The sequence below is a fragment of the Ipomoea nil genome, unplaced genomic scaffold (assembly GCF_001879475.1).
Source record: "Ipomoea nil cultivar Tokyo-kokei standard unplaced genomic scaffold, Asagao_1.1 scaffold2441, whole genome shotgun sequence".
NCBI lineage: Eukaryota > Viridiplantae > Streptophyta > Magnoliopsida > Solanales > Convolvulaceae > Ipomoea > Ipomoea nil.
Window position 1 is genome coordinate 131866 of NW_017618869.1, and position 14032 is coordinate 145897.

General features: G+C 35.3%; 2 non-coding genes across 2 annotated transcripts; one reads left to right on the forward strand and one right to left on the reverse strand.

Moving 5' to 3' along the window:
• Positions 1 to 5687: 5687 nt before the first annotated feature.
• Positions 5688 to 5761, reverse strand: TRNAN-GUU. Its single transcript has one exon. It is a non-coding gene; the product is annotated as a tRNA-Asn (tRNA).
• Positions 5762 to 13685: 7924 nt separating this feature from the next.
• On the forward strand, positions 13686 to 13767 carry TRNAS-CGA. Its single transcript has one exon. It is a non-coding gene; the product is annotated as a tRNA-Ser (tRNA).
• Positions 13768 to 14032: the final 265 nt, after the last annotated feature.

The window sequence follows — 14032 nt, forward strand, 5'->3', positions numbered from 1 at the left end:
AATATTATATAGGACTAAGGTCCACTATACGGGCAGTTGAATGGGTTGAGAACCATCCCAACTGTTAACCAGGCTGGTAGAGACCGGTCAGGTATATAAATATTATATAGGACAAAGGTCCACTATACGGGCAGTTGAATGGGTTGAGAACCATCCCAACTGTTAACCAGGCAGGTAAAGACCGGTCAGGTATATAAATATTATATAGAGCTGCGGCTCATCGGTCGGTTGCGATCGACCCCTCCGTAGTGTGAGACGGGGCAGGGTGCTGCGGGGCCGTGTTAGAGCTATATGCGCTGACCCTCATGTATGGGCATGCGATTGGTCTTGTGGCGCCAACAAAGTGTGCTATATGATGAGATAAGAAGGATTGATGTGGTGACTGTTATAGGGCTCTTGCTAGTAATGCTTAATTGTGATTATTGGTTGTGCTTATCTATAACTGTGCCCTATGTGAGAATTGTATATGCTTGATTATGACTGTTGATTGTGTGTGCCCCTATTTGTCGAGTCGGTTCCCTGATTTGAAAGCTAAAGTCTCTTAGGATATATCTTCATGCTTCCAAATGACTTTTCGTATATCTATGTATATAACTATATGTATTGTATTTCAATGCGTTGGAGTGGGTTACCAGCATCTCTCGCTGAACAGATATATTTGGCTTTCAGGCACAGAAGAATAAGTCACTGGAGCGCGCTAGAACTTGGAGCGTAGAAGTAGATAGTTTCCTTTTCGGCCTGCGTGCCATGCTTATGCGCTTACATTATTGAGGATATTAGTTAGTTAGCCTGTGCACCTGAGTTCTCTAGCTCAGGTGTGGCATAGCACCCCGTACTCTTGTGTTATGTTTTGGGATTTAATGAGATTTCACCTTTATTTTATAAGTTTTAAATGTCTTGAAAATCTGGGGTGTTACAGCTATGCCACATCTGAGCTGGAGAACTCAGATGCACAGGCTAAACTATCCAAACAGTAGAAATCCTCAAATCAATGTTAAGTACATCATCATGGTACACAGGCCGATCAAAGAACTAAACTAGCTAAGCCACGGGTCCAACTAACGCGCTCTGGAGCTACTCATCTGTGCCTGAAAGCCAAATATATCTGTTCAGCGAATAATGCTGGTAACCCTCTCCAACGTGTTAAATACAATATAGGTAGATATATATACGGAAAAACCATTTTGAAGCCGAAACACACATATACTTATGAAACTCTAATTTAAAACCGAGAATAGACTCAATCAAGCAAAGGTAGGCACATTTAACATAATTAGTCACGCATATAAAGATACAAGCATGCACCCTAAGGTCACAAGACTATTTCATATCAATCAAATCAGTATTCAATCACTATTTCAAACACGTAACACATTTGGTGGTGCCGCGGGACCAATCGCATGCCCATACATGAGGGTTAGTGCATATAGCTCTGACACGGCCCCGAAGCACCCTACTTGTACCGCAGCACAAGGAGATTGATCGCAACCAGACGGTGGACCGCAGCCCGAATAGTATGTATATCTGATCGCAACCAGATTATGGACAGCAGCCCTATATATATATATATATATATATATATATATATATATATATATATATATATATATATATATATATATATATATATATATATATATATATATATATATATATATATATATATATATATATATATATATATATATATATATATATATATATCCAACTGCCTGTATAGCCAATTGATCACAACCAATTGGGGTATCATGCACAAATAACACATAGCCAAGCACATGCAACCCACATTAACACATAAGGAGGGGGAATCATTGGGGAACACTTATCCAAATATAACTTATGCGAGGCCAACCACGTTAAACTATTCGAGACACGCCTAAGGGGTCATGCACCTTCCTCCTAGGTCGACGAGATACCAATTCAACTAGCATGCAATATACAAGACTCTTTTATCCTAAGAACTGTACCCGATACATCAAACTAGACTCGTACACGACAAACGGGGTACGACGGGACACTACGGGACACGGGGAAACATCAAACGGGGAAAAAAACCACAATTCACACTGGGATTCCAGCAGGTGGCCGGCGGGTGGAGGGCCACCCGCCGGCGGCAAGTCATGAGGCAGCGGGTGCCTAGCGGGCAGTCGCCTGCCCGCTGCCAGGCGGTGTTTATGGGCAGCGGGTAGGTGGCGGGTACCCCTGCCCCCATCTACCCCCCGTGGCGGGTAATAACTCAGTCCCAGGATCCCTCGTGGAACCCGAAACCATGTCCAGACACATTTAAACATAACAATGACACCACGTAATCAAGTAATGGATTGAAACCAAGAATCACATCAAATACGTCTTAACACGACTTCTAAACATGTCAAGACTCAACACCCGAACATGCAAAATCCCTCCCAAACATACCAAGAATAACACAATACGAAATCCATGTTTTAACCCTAGGGCTCTAGTCATAATTAAAATGCAAGATCATTTATATAATTTATCTTAGAATCAAGAACATCAAGATTATCACATTAGCATCAAGATCAACACATAAACATCAAGATCATCTCATAAACATCAAGATTATCTCATAATCATCATATCAATCTCAGGAAAAGCCTTATCAAGACGCAACACAGAATCACATATCAAAGGAGCCAATGAAAGAGATTATAGCAAGGAAAATAGGTTTTGTTGAAACATGGGTTACCTCTTAGCGTTAATTAGAATCCTTGGCTACTAAGGTTCTTTTCTAAGATCTCCTCTTCGTGATTTCTCCTACGTTTGGTGATAGGGGAATTCTTGGGAATCCTTGTGTGGTGGAATCTATTGTGGTGTGATTTCTAGGTGTCTCCTAGGTCCTTATATATATTTAAGAGTCCTAACTAGGGTCTGAATGGTAAGATTACTTATTCTATTCCTTATAGGACTAAGGGTTTGGTTTAGGGATAAGGATCCATGATCCATGGTGGACCCTTCTCAATTAATTAAGGGAATTCAATTCGCTTTTAATGGTAAGTAATTAAATAATTAGGTTGGGTTAGAGGCCGTAACACGGGGTGTTACACTTGTGCTTAAGGTGCGTGAGTTTTGTACTTAATGTGCGTGAGTGTGTACTTAATGTGACGTGTTAAAACTTAAGGTGTGTGTTTTTTGTGCTTAAGGTGCGTGAGTTTTGTGCTTAAGGTGCGTGAGGGTTGTGCTTAAAATGCGTGACTTTTATGTTTAAGGTGCGTGAGTTTGTGTTCTGAATGTATTTTGTTTGTGTGTTTAATGTGTGTGTGTTGTGTACTTAAAGACGCTAGTGTAATGCTTAATGTGAGTTCACCTGCACACACACACACACACACACACACACATATATATATATATATATGTGTGTGTGTGTGTGTGTGTGTGTGTGTGTGTATTCAAATGAGGACAAGTATATTATAGAGGACTGTGAGGACAAATGTAGTGTGTGCCATTAACCGGTATGTCGTGTGCATGACCGAATGTAGTCGTGTGCCACAGTTTGTATAACGCGTGCTAGATTTGTTAATTTATAGAGCCTGGGTTCGAAACCTAATGTTTACATTTATTCTTGTGTGCCGTTATGTATTAAGTTGTGTGTCTGGTATTAATTTGTTGTGTGCCCATAATTTGTCCTCACAGTCCTCTATATATTGTTGTCCTCATTTGAACTCAACCCTATATATATATATATATATATATATATATATATATATATATATATATATATATATATATATATATATATATATATATATATATATATATATATATATATATATAATCTACGCCTGCATCGAGGCTCGAACCCTAGACCTCCCATATAATTAAGCCACTTGGTATAATTAAGCTAATAATTATTATGTTAATTAAGCTAATAATTACACGAATATTAGTATAATTAGAATTCAACATAGTTCTTTCGATTTATTTTTATAATAATTATAATTAATTCATTTACATATGGAGAAGGATGAAAAAAGTAAAGGCGATATGGTGAAACGGAATATACTTAAGGTATAAAAGTATAATTGCATAGATATTAGAATAATTGCCTAATAATTATTATGGTAATTAAGATAAACATGAGTCGTTGGATTTATTTATATAATAATTAAATTTAAATTATTTTTTTTTCCAAAAATTTACTTTAGTAAATATATAAGAGTTAACACCATTTAGGGTCCTCCGAGTATAGTGATTTTGCCACGTTTAGTCCTAAACTTTCAAATTACCACCCATGGTCTTTCGACTTTCAAATTGTTACCATCCATAGTTCAAGTTAACTACCCAGGGTCCTTCATCAACATTCAAAATTTAACCAGCCGTGATCCTCTTGGAAGGACCATGATCAAGTCTTGACAACTGTAGTGCGGGCAAGTATAAACAGAAGTAAGAATAAATATAACATTGGGAGAATAATAAATATAACATAGTTGTAAACATAATTTTATTTAATACAAAGATATTACATGCATTCATTAATTCAAGAGTTTATTCAAGAGCCAATAGGAGCGGCATATATGCCTTCTTGATTTGAGTCGGCCTATTTTCCTATTTAATTTCAGTCGGTCCTATTTTGACTTCTTGATTTGAGTCGGTCCTATACTCCTATTTGCCTTCTTGATTTGAGTCGGTCCTATACTCCTATTTGCCTTCTTGAGCAACTTAGTTTGATTTACCTACCTGTGATCGTGCCGAGCAACTGCAACTTAGTTTGATTTATAGTTTGCCTTCTTGAGAAACTTAGTTTGATTTACCTACCTGTGATCCTGCCGAGGAACTGCAACTTAGTTTGATTTATAGTTTGATTTACCTACCTGTGATCCTCTGCAACTTAGTTTGATTTACCTACCTGTGAACCTCTGCCGAGCAACTTAGTTTGATTTACCTACCTGTGATCCTGTCGAGCAACTGCAACTTAGTTTGATTTATAGTTTGATTTACCTACCTGTGAACCTCTGCCGAGCAACTTAGTTTGATTTACCTACCTGTGATCCTCTGCAACTTAGTTTGATTTACCTACCTGTGAACCATTTATAGTTTGATTTACCTACCTGTGAACCTCTGCCGAGCAACTTAGTTTGATTTACCTACATGTGATCCTCTAACCTCTGCCGAGCAACTTAGTTTGATTTACCTACATGTGATCCTCTAACCTCTGCCGAGCAACTTAGTTTGATTTACCTACATGTGATCCTCTACAACATTACCTACCTGTGAACCTCTGCCGACTGTGCCGACTGGGTAACCTCTAACCTCTGCCGAGCAACTTAGTTTGATTTACCTACATGTGATCCTCTACAACATTACCTACCTGTGAACCTCTGCCGACTGGTTTACACGCAATTACAAGTTTCTCCTTGTGATCCTCTGCCGACTGTGCCGACTGGTTTACCCGCAATTACAAGTTTCTCCCTGTGATCCTCTGCCGACTGGTTTACCCGCAATTACAAGTTTCTCCCTGTGATCCTCTGCCGATGGGTTTACCCGCAATTACAAGTTTCTCCCTGTGATCCTCTGCCGACGGGTTTACCCGCAATTACAAGTTTCTCCCTGTGATCCTCTGCCGACTGGTTTACCCGCAATTACAAGTTTCTCCCTGCGATCCTCTGCCGACTGGTTTACCCGCAATTACAAGTTTCTCCCTGTGATCCTCTGCCGACTGGTTTACCCACCGCTAGAAAGAGGGCTTGAACCTCCGATCTTGTGGTTAACAGCCACACGCTCTAACCAACTGAGCTATTCCAGCTTTATATTTCATTGGGAAGAAATTTGCATTAATCTTCAATAGTACAAAGCAAATCAGAAATCGCGTTCCCTTTCCTCAGAGAAACCCAGGACGATGTAGCAAAGAATGTGTAGAAAAGAGTTTTTGACTTCATCTCACGAAGGATTTTTTTTATTCAAAGCCAAATATACCAAACCTCTACTATTTTCTCCATTAATGAATCTTAAAATAATAAGCAAGGATGTTTAGGCAATTATGGAGTTTATTGTGGCCATGCTAACAAAAGTTATAGGCCAGACAAGCCAATGAATCCTTATAGATAAGGATGTCATTTAATTATTTGTTGTCATTCACCAAAAAATTTTATAGGTCATAGTAAAACTAGTAAGGTGTACATAGAAGTGACCCTTCTAGCTATCCCAAAAGTTTTTATTGGTACTTTTTATTACGGAGTAAATGTTTAGTTAATGGTGAGGAGGCCTACATGGTTGAAGGAAGATGCGGGTAATTTCTTTATCAAAAGGGGCGTTATAGAGGGTGGTAGCTTGAGGTGAGTTAATTGGTCTTCATCAAGGAAGGGATATATGGTTGGCCTGGTTTAAACTCATCAATATTGATGAGGTGATGAAAGCAACTTTGGGGTTGGCAAGTGGGTGAGGAAGGGGTACATAGCTTCGTTAGCGACCATCTTGGGATCATAGATGGTTCACAAGGTCAATATGAAAATTGGATTGACCAATAATTTCACTATTGAACTTTGGGAGCTCAAGGAATGTAATCGGCTTGCGAGAGAAGGGGTTGCGTAACGTTGTGGTTGAGTTGGACTTGGAGGCTATGGTTAAGATCATTCAAGGGTATGTAAACACGAATCATGAGTTGTCTGTAATTGTTTATTGTAAAAATCTAGGGGTTATGATGGAAGAGAATAAGTATGAGGACTTTCTTACATTAGATTGTAAGGTGTTGTTCCAACAAAACTTATTACAACTAGTAATTAACCCGTGCGACGCACGGGAAAAAATAAGATTATAATCTTTTAAAAATGGTTAATTTAAGTAGTTATAGAAATAAAACATAAATGTATATATGTTTGTGTGTGATGCACAGTCTTTAAGATTACAATATAATACAAATATACAAATATACAAATATTAAAGAAACAAAAAATATATGAATATTAATGAAACAAAATAAAAGAATGAAAATTAAAATAAATGAACTACATTAATAAATATAACAAATTGTTTAGGGGATTACAAATTGTATATTCATAATTTTTCAATTGAAATGTAGCAAATTGTACACTTCATTATTTTTCCTCCTTTTACAGATTCAACACAGCACCCTGTAAAAGTGCAATCTAGTGTTTTCAATTCTAAGCTTCCTCCCACTTTAATTTTCAACTCTAGACATGCAGGCACTGCTGCCCTCCAGAGTCTAGTTCGCCCATCATTTCAGTCTTTCTCCTCCGTATAATTGAACTTGTTTCATGAATTGTGAAGAGTGAAGACTTATTTATAGTGTTAGGTTTATAGAAGCATTCATTTTAAAATTAATGTTTAGTCTTCAATAGTCATCTACTCATCTTCCATTTAAATTTCATGTATTGAATATATTATTAAATGTGATATTAGAGAATAATTCTGATATAATATTTTATATTTTGTTTTATTTATCTGAACAACAATTAGGCAGAACTATTAGATTCTAATTTATCTACTATATTAATAAGAGGCCAAGAGAGTTAGGCCTATAATGGGTAGAAAAAATGGCGGTCAAATTTTTTAATCAAATGAATGGCTCAGATTGATCAGATTTTAATTTTTCCTTAAGATTTCCTAATTTATCCTTAATGAATATGATTTTCCGTTAACTTTTCCGTTAAATATTATATTTTCCGTTAATTTTTGTTAGTTCACCGTTAACTTACTCATTGAATTCAATAAGAAAGGTCTTAAGTTTGAACCTCATCCCAATCAAAGTTGGCATAATTAGTACTCTATTTTACTCTTATTAAATTAAATAATAATTTAATAGCTACAACAAAAAATAATACATATGCATTTCTTTAATTTAGAATTATGTGTCTACAATGTCTTTATTCAAAAAAATTATTCATTATCAATAAATTAAATAAGAAAAATAATTCCATTAGTTATATTGTATTTATTTTTCTCCAATATAAAAATTATTTACATTCAAATTCGCTACATTGTTCCTACAATGTCTTTATTAAAAAAAAATTATTCATTATCAATAAATTAGTTAAGAGAAATAATTTTATTAGTTATATTGTCTTTATATTTCTCCAATGTACAAATTCGTCAATTGGTTATATTCACTACATTGTCTATTATCTTTTTTTGTGCACTATTTTTTAATTAAATATCAAAGTTATAATATAAAATAGTGCTATATATTTATTTACCAAGCATTTTATTAATATGATGAAAAATTAAAAAAATATATAATAATAATAATAATAATTGTTTTAAAAAATAAAGAAATAAAAAAATATAATTAAACCAATCATATTAACTACTTTGGGGATTTTTTGACAAAAAGAGTATTCAAATCACACAACAAATTGAAGTAGAACTCGCAATGTCCTTGTTTGACAATCAGGAGTTAGCTCTTCAATATTAGTATATATTTAATATTTTATTCCCTAATTTTTATTTTCTCTCCTTATGTCCCGTATTTGGTTTCAACCATACCTATAGAATTATTTCATTGACAATTATAATCAATCTTGACTATATTATCTTGCATTTGTAAACTTAGAATTGCCTATTTAAATACACAAAATTAACATTCAATTATCTATGCATGAACAATTCCAATATATATAATATTGCCTTGATATACTTTAAAGTACTTATTTAAAAAAAAAAAAAACATTGGGCATTATCCCAATCGCGCAATGCGCGTAAAAAACTAGTTATAGTAGAAGAGTAGAAGAGAGATAATTAGCTAGATTAGTATTGTTGCATAAAATTTAAGTATTTATTATAATACAATGTAATAGAGTCAGTAGTATTTAAAAAAAATATATTTATTATAAAAACACCTCCATTTTATCAGAAAAGAAAAACTAAGCATTAAGAATTACATAAATTATTCTCACATTGTTAAAGTTTAAGCATTATACATAAGGTTCACAAATCTTAGGAATAATAAACAAGGTTGGGTGTAATTTTTCTCTGGGATACAAAAATAGGATGCTTTTGAAAAGTATGCATAGATAGGAAAAGAGAAATCATGGAATTCGTGTTTGATGAAGAAAAAATGGACTTCTAGAGTGCATGTTAGTTTTTTTAGGAAAAAATGTTTTAAAGGTAATAAACGATAGTATTATACGTGTATGTGTATAGTATTGTAACAATAATGGAAAAAAGGTAGTAGTATATCAATATATGTATATTTGTTGTTAACCTCGTTCATTCCTTAATCATTTATAAAGCACAATAGTTAGTTAATTAGTATGTAGTAATTATTACATAGTAATTTCGAAAGTTAAATGTAATTAACAATTATTTGTAATTAGTGTTTACTAATAATGAAAAATAAATGTTTAATTGTTAGGAATAAAAAAAGTAATGAAATTAGTTATAATTACATAATGAGTACATTTTTTTTTTTACTTAGATAGATTAGTAATTATTCTTTAGTTGTATTATAATAAGATAAAATAATTTATGACTACATTAATAATGTTAAACAACTTATAGTCAAATTATTTATAAAATAATATTACTTAATACGTAAAAATTTAAGAAATAAATATAGTAATAATAATATGCTTGCAAATAAAAGAGAGTGATGAATTGTTGTGTTCATAATTATGATTCATTCAACAAGTTCACCATACATGTTGTCATGAATGTTATATTCAACCGACCATAGATAAATATTCTCAACATTATAGTTACCAATCAACATCATTAGTACGACATGGTTCAAACTCTAATTGTTTTTTAGGTTAATATTTAATATTTTAGTATTAATTAACTATTAAAGTATTAAATAGTTTATTATTATCGAGTCTTAAAAAATTTTAAAAAAAATTAAACCAAATTGTTAAAAAATAAAATATAAAAAAAAATATGTGGGTGCCTACGCACCGATTAGGGATGTCAACGGGCGAGGCGGGGCAGGAAGCATACTCCCGATCCCCTCCGCTGACTTTCTCCCACACTCCCCGTCCCCGTCCCCATCCCACTGGGAAATCGAAAATCCTCCCATCCCCATCCCCACGAGGATTATCCGAGGACGGGTGTAACACCCCGATTTCCATACTAATATAAACCTTAATCATGCAGATAACTAGCCATAAAAACATACACAGCGGAAGGCTAAATATGGAATATATGGAAAACATAGGGTGCTATGCCACGCCCACCCAACGGTGAATGCACAGGCGTAAACATCTGCAACATAATCCACTATCCAAAACAAGGCCAACGATAAGGAGTCTAAAATCTAGCAACGGCGCACAGGCCAAAACAATCATAAGGTTCAAGGGAATCTACACTATCTGTCACTAGACCGCGCTCTCGTCTACTCAGCACCTGAAAGAAACACATAATATATGGGACGACGCCCGGTCTGCGAATGATGCTGGTAACCCACCAATACATGTGAAATATCATATGTAGATAGTTTATATACAAAATCATTTGCGAAACGGGATATTGTATATATCAATTTCAAAGCCAAGATAGAAGTCAACACAAAGCTCTTTGCACTCACAATAAAGATAAGGGAACACATCCCAAGATAACAAGAACCAATAACGACTCACAAGAACGACTCAAGACATAATCTACCATCACACAGTAGATTAACACCCGACATGCATAACACAAGAGAATAAGGACACAACCATTGGCAACACATGCCTTTGTGATAGCACATGTCACAAATAGAGAAATACACAACAACGGCTACACAAGCCTTCGTGACATCACCCATCACGAATTGAGATGCCTTCCTTATGTCCGGTTCCAACCTTTTGGCTACCCCCAACCTTATATCTAGTTCCAACCTTTACCTCCAGAACCCCTGTACACCAAGTCCAACCTTATTCCCCAGAGGACCGTCGTCTCCACTCCGACAATCTCCAACAATACCACCGATTTCATAGTACACGAGGGTACCAATCACACATGGCAACACATGCCTTGGTAACACATGTTACCCTTTAACAAATACGTGAACCTTACACAAAGGTCACAAACTCCATAATCGCGTCAAGGCCACCACGAGGACCACTGTCGTACATTGGTGACTAATGTCCCATACCATTAATCGTGCAATCCAGGTACAGCCACACACACCACACCACAATAGGAATCAATCAACGGATCACAACGAAGATATGAAACCATACTCAACAAGGAATGGATCACAATCCGACTCCAACGATGATTAACACAAGTCATCATCCACAATAGAAAAGGACAAACAACGCACACGCTAGCATTTAAACACCGAACTAGCATGCTTATCAAACGGGTAAACCAAACATAGTTCCGAAGAACACACAAGACTCATCACGGTTCAACGAATCACAATGTTGAACACTTAGCACGATTCAAGACACCAAAACCTACATGGAATCCTACCATATAGTTCTAGACATACGAAACATCAAGAAGACACTTAAATAGTTCCACAAAAGAACATCGGGAAGTCAAAAGACCAAATACCGAGTCAAAAGAATCACGGGGAACAAATCCCCGAACCATCACCAAAATACATACCCGCGGGAACCTACTCCCACCAGCCATGTACCCCGTGGGTGGGGCGGCGGGTGGAGCTCTACCCGCCGTTCCGCCAGCGGGTACACAACCCTGTACCAAAAATAATCCCTTTGGGGATTTTCAACTCCAAGCTCAAATTCAAGTCCAAAACATACCAAATCTCACCAAATACAACAAAACGACTTGAATCAAAGGAATAGCCAAGCAATGGCTTACATGAACCCTAATAACAAGCTCTAGATATGCATTTTCACAAGACAATGCATCAACCCTCACATTTCATAGCAAAATCACATGTAGAATCAATAAATCATCATATAGGTAAGCAAAATAGATTTTGTAGAGCATGGGTTACCTCTTGAAGACTCAACTTTCACTTTAACCACTTCACAAGGATCCTAACAAGGTCCCCTCTCCACACCCACTTCAAGATTATACCGAAAGATCATAAAGATTTCATCTTTAAGAAAAGAAACCTTAGAAAATACTAAAAACACAAAAGGAACATAGATCTTACCCTCCTTGATGCTCAATAGTAGGAAAGGTGGAATCTTGGAGACAACCTTTGAAGATTTTGTAAAGCTTCAACTTGGCTTGGACGAAAAGCTATCTAACTTTTAGAGAGAAGGAGGAGCTCAAGTTTAGAAAGTGTAAGGGAAAGAATGATGGTTGTCTTCTAGGTTAGCTTGCAATACTAACATAAGGTGAAATGTATTTATTACCTTACTAAAATGAAGAGGTGTAAGGGAACAAGGAAACTACTCACAAAGCTTTAGGTACCACACTTGACTTTGGGTTGACTAGTCAATTACTAGTCCCTAACTATTGAATTTTCAGGAATTTAAGGAATTAAATTATCAATTGGATTAGGATTAATTACTTAATTAATCCCTTAATTGAATTTGGATTACGGGGTGTCACAACGGGGAATCCCCAACCCTATTTATAACTTATAAAATAATATTAAAAATTTTAAAAATATTTAAATAAATAACTCATATATATTCATCTTCAACTTTGTACTATTCAATACGGAGTATTTTACAACTAAACATGTTATCCAAAGATGTCAATTCATAAGTATGACATACCATGAAAATAATGCTTCTAAAATTATATACTCTGTACAAAGTAATACATATATGTTTATGTTGTGTAGTTATAATGCATAAATAAAAATAAATAAATAAATATATGTATGTATATATATATATATATATATATATATATATATATATATATATATATATATATATGAAAATTTTCAAATGCCGCGAGGGCGTTAGATGCGGAGGTGCGGCGGAATTTCATAATACACCAACAGTGTTAACAACATGCATCAACAGTGATAGGGAAACACACCATAATGAAATACAAAAAAAAAAAAAAAAAAAAAAAAAAAAAAAAAAAAAAAACACCAAAAGTTACACAACTGATCCTAATGGTGTGTTTTTGGTGATGTGTACCTATTTTGTGTGTGTTTTTGTGACGTATTTTCCTAACATTGATGGTGTATATTTGTTGAATTATTGGTGAATATATATATATATATATATATATATATATATATATATATATATATATATATATATATATACATATACATACATACAATTTAGTTCCCTTTTGCGGTTGGGTGTCTCCCGTCCAGTTGTGCGGTTAAATTTAAGCCATTGATCTTGCTTAAATCAGCATATGGGATTACCAAAATTTGATAATTTTTGCATCTAGGTCAAGTTTAAGGTGCGTGGTTTGCGTGCTTAAGGTGAGTAGTTGTTGAAACTTATGGTGGATGGTTTTTGTGCTTAAGGTACGTGGTTTTTGTGCTTATGATGCATGATTAACAAGCTTAAGATTACGGATTATTTATATTATTTTTAGTCAATTATCAACAAGCTTGTTTAGCTCAGTTAGTAGAGCGTAAAGCTTTTAACCTTGTTGTTGTGGGTTCAAGCCCCATGATGGGTGTTTTTTTGTTGTTGCCAGTTGTTTTCCCTTGTAAGTTGTCTTTGATGTATCTATTAGAATGATCTTTGCATAAGTGTTAACTTGTCAATATGTCTGAGTGGTTAAGGAGATAGATTTGAAATCTATTGAGCTTTGCCTGCGTAGGTTTAAATCTTGCTGTTGATGCATTTTTTTGTTGTTGTCGGTTGTTTTCCCTTGCAAGTTGTAAACTTGTCAATATGTCCGAGTGGTTAAGGAGATAGACTCGAAATCTATTGGGCTTTGCTTGTGCAGGTTCAAATCCCGCTGTTGACGCATTTTATTGTAGACATTGGCGAGAAGCGGTCTTGAAATTTTCCTGACTCGAAATCTATTGGGCTTTGCCTACGCGAGGTCGGCGAGACCAGCGAGAAATCTATTGGGTTTTGCCTGCGCAAGTTCTAATAATCTATTGGGCTTTGCCTACGCGAGGTCGCCGACCTCGCGAGAAATCTATTGGGCTTTGCCTACGCGAGGTCGACGAGACCAGCGAGAAATCTATTGGGCTTTGCCTGCGCAAGTTGTAATATTGTCTGAGCCT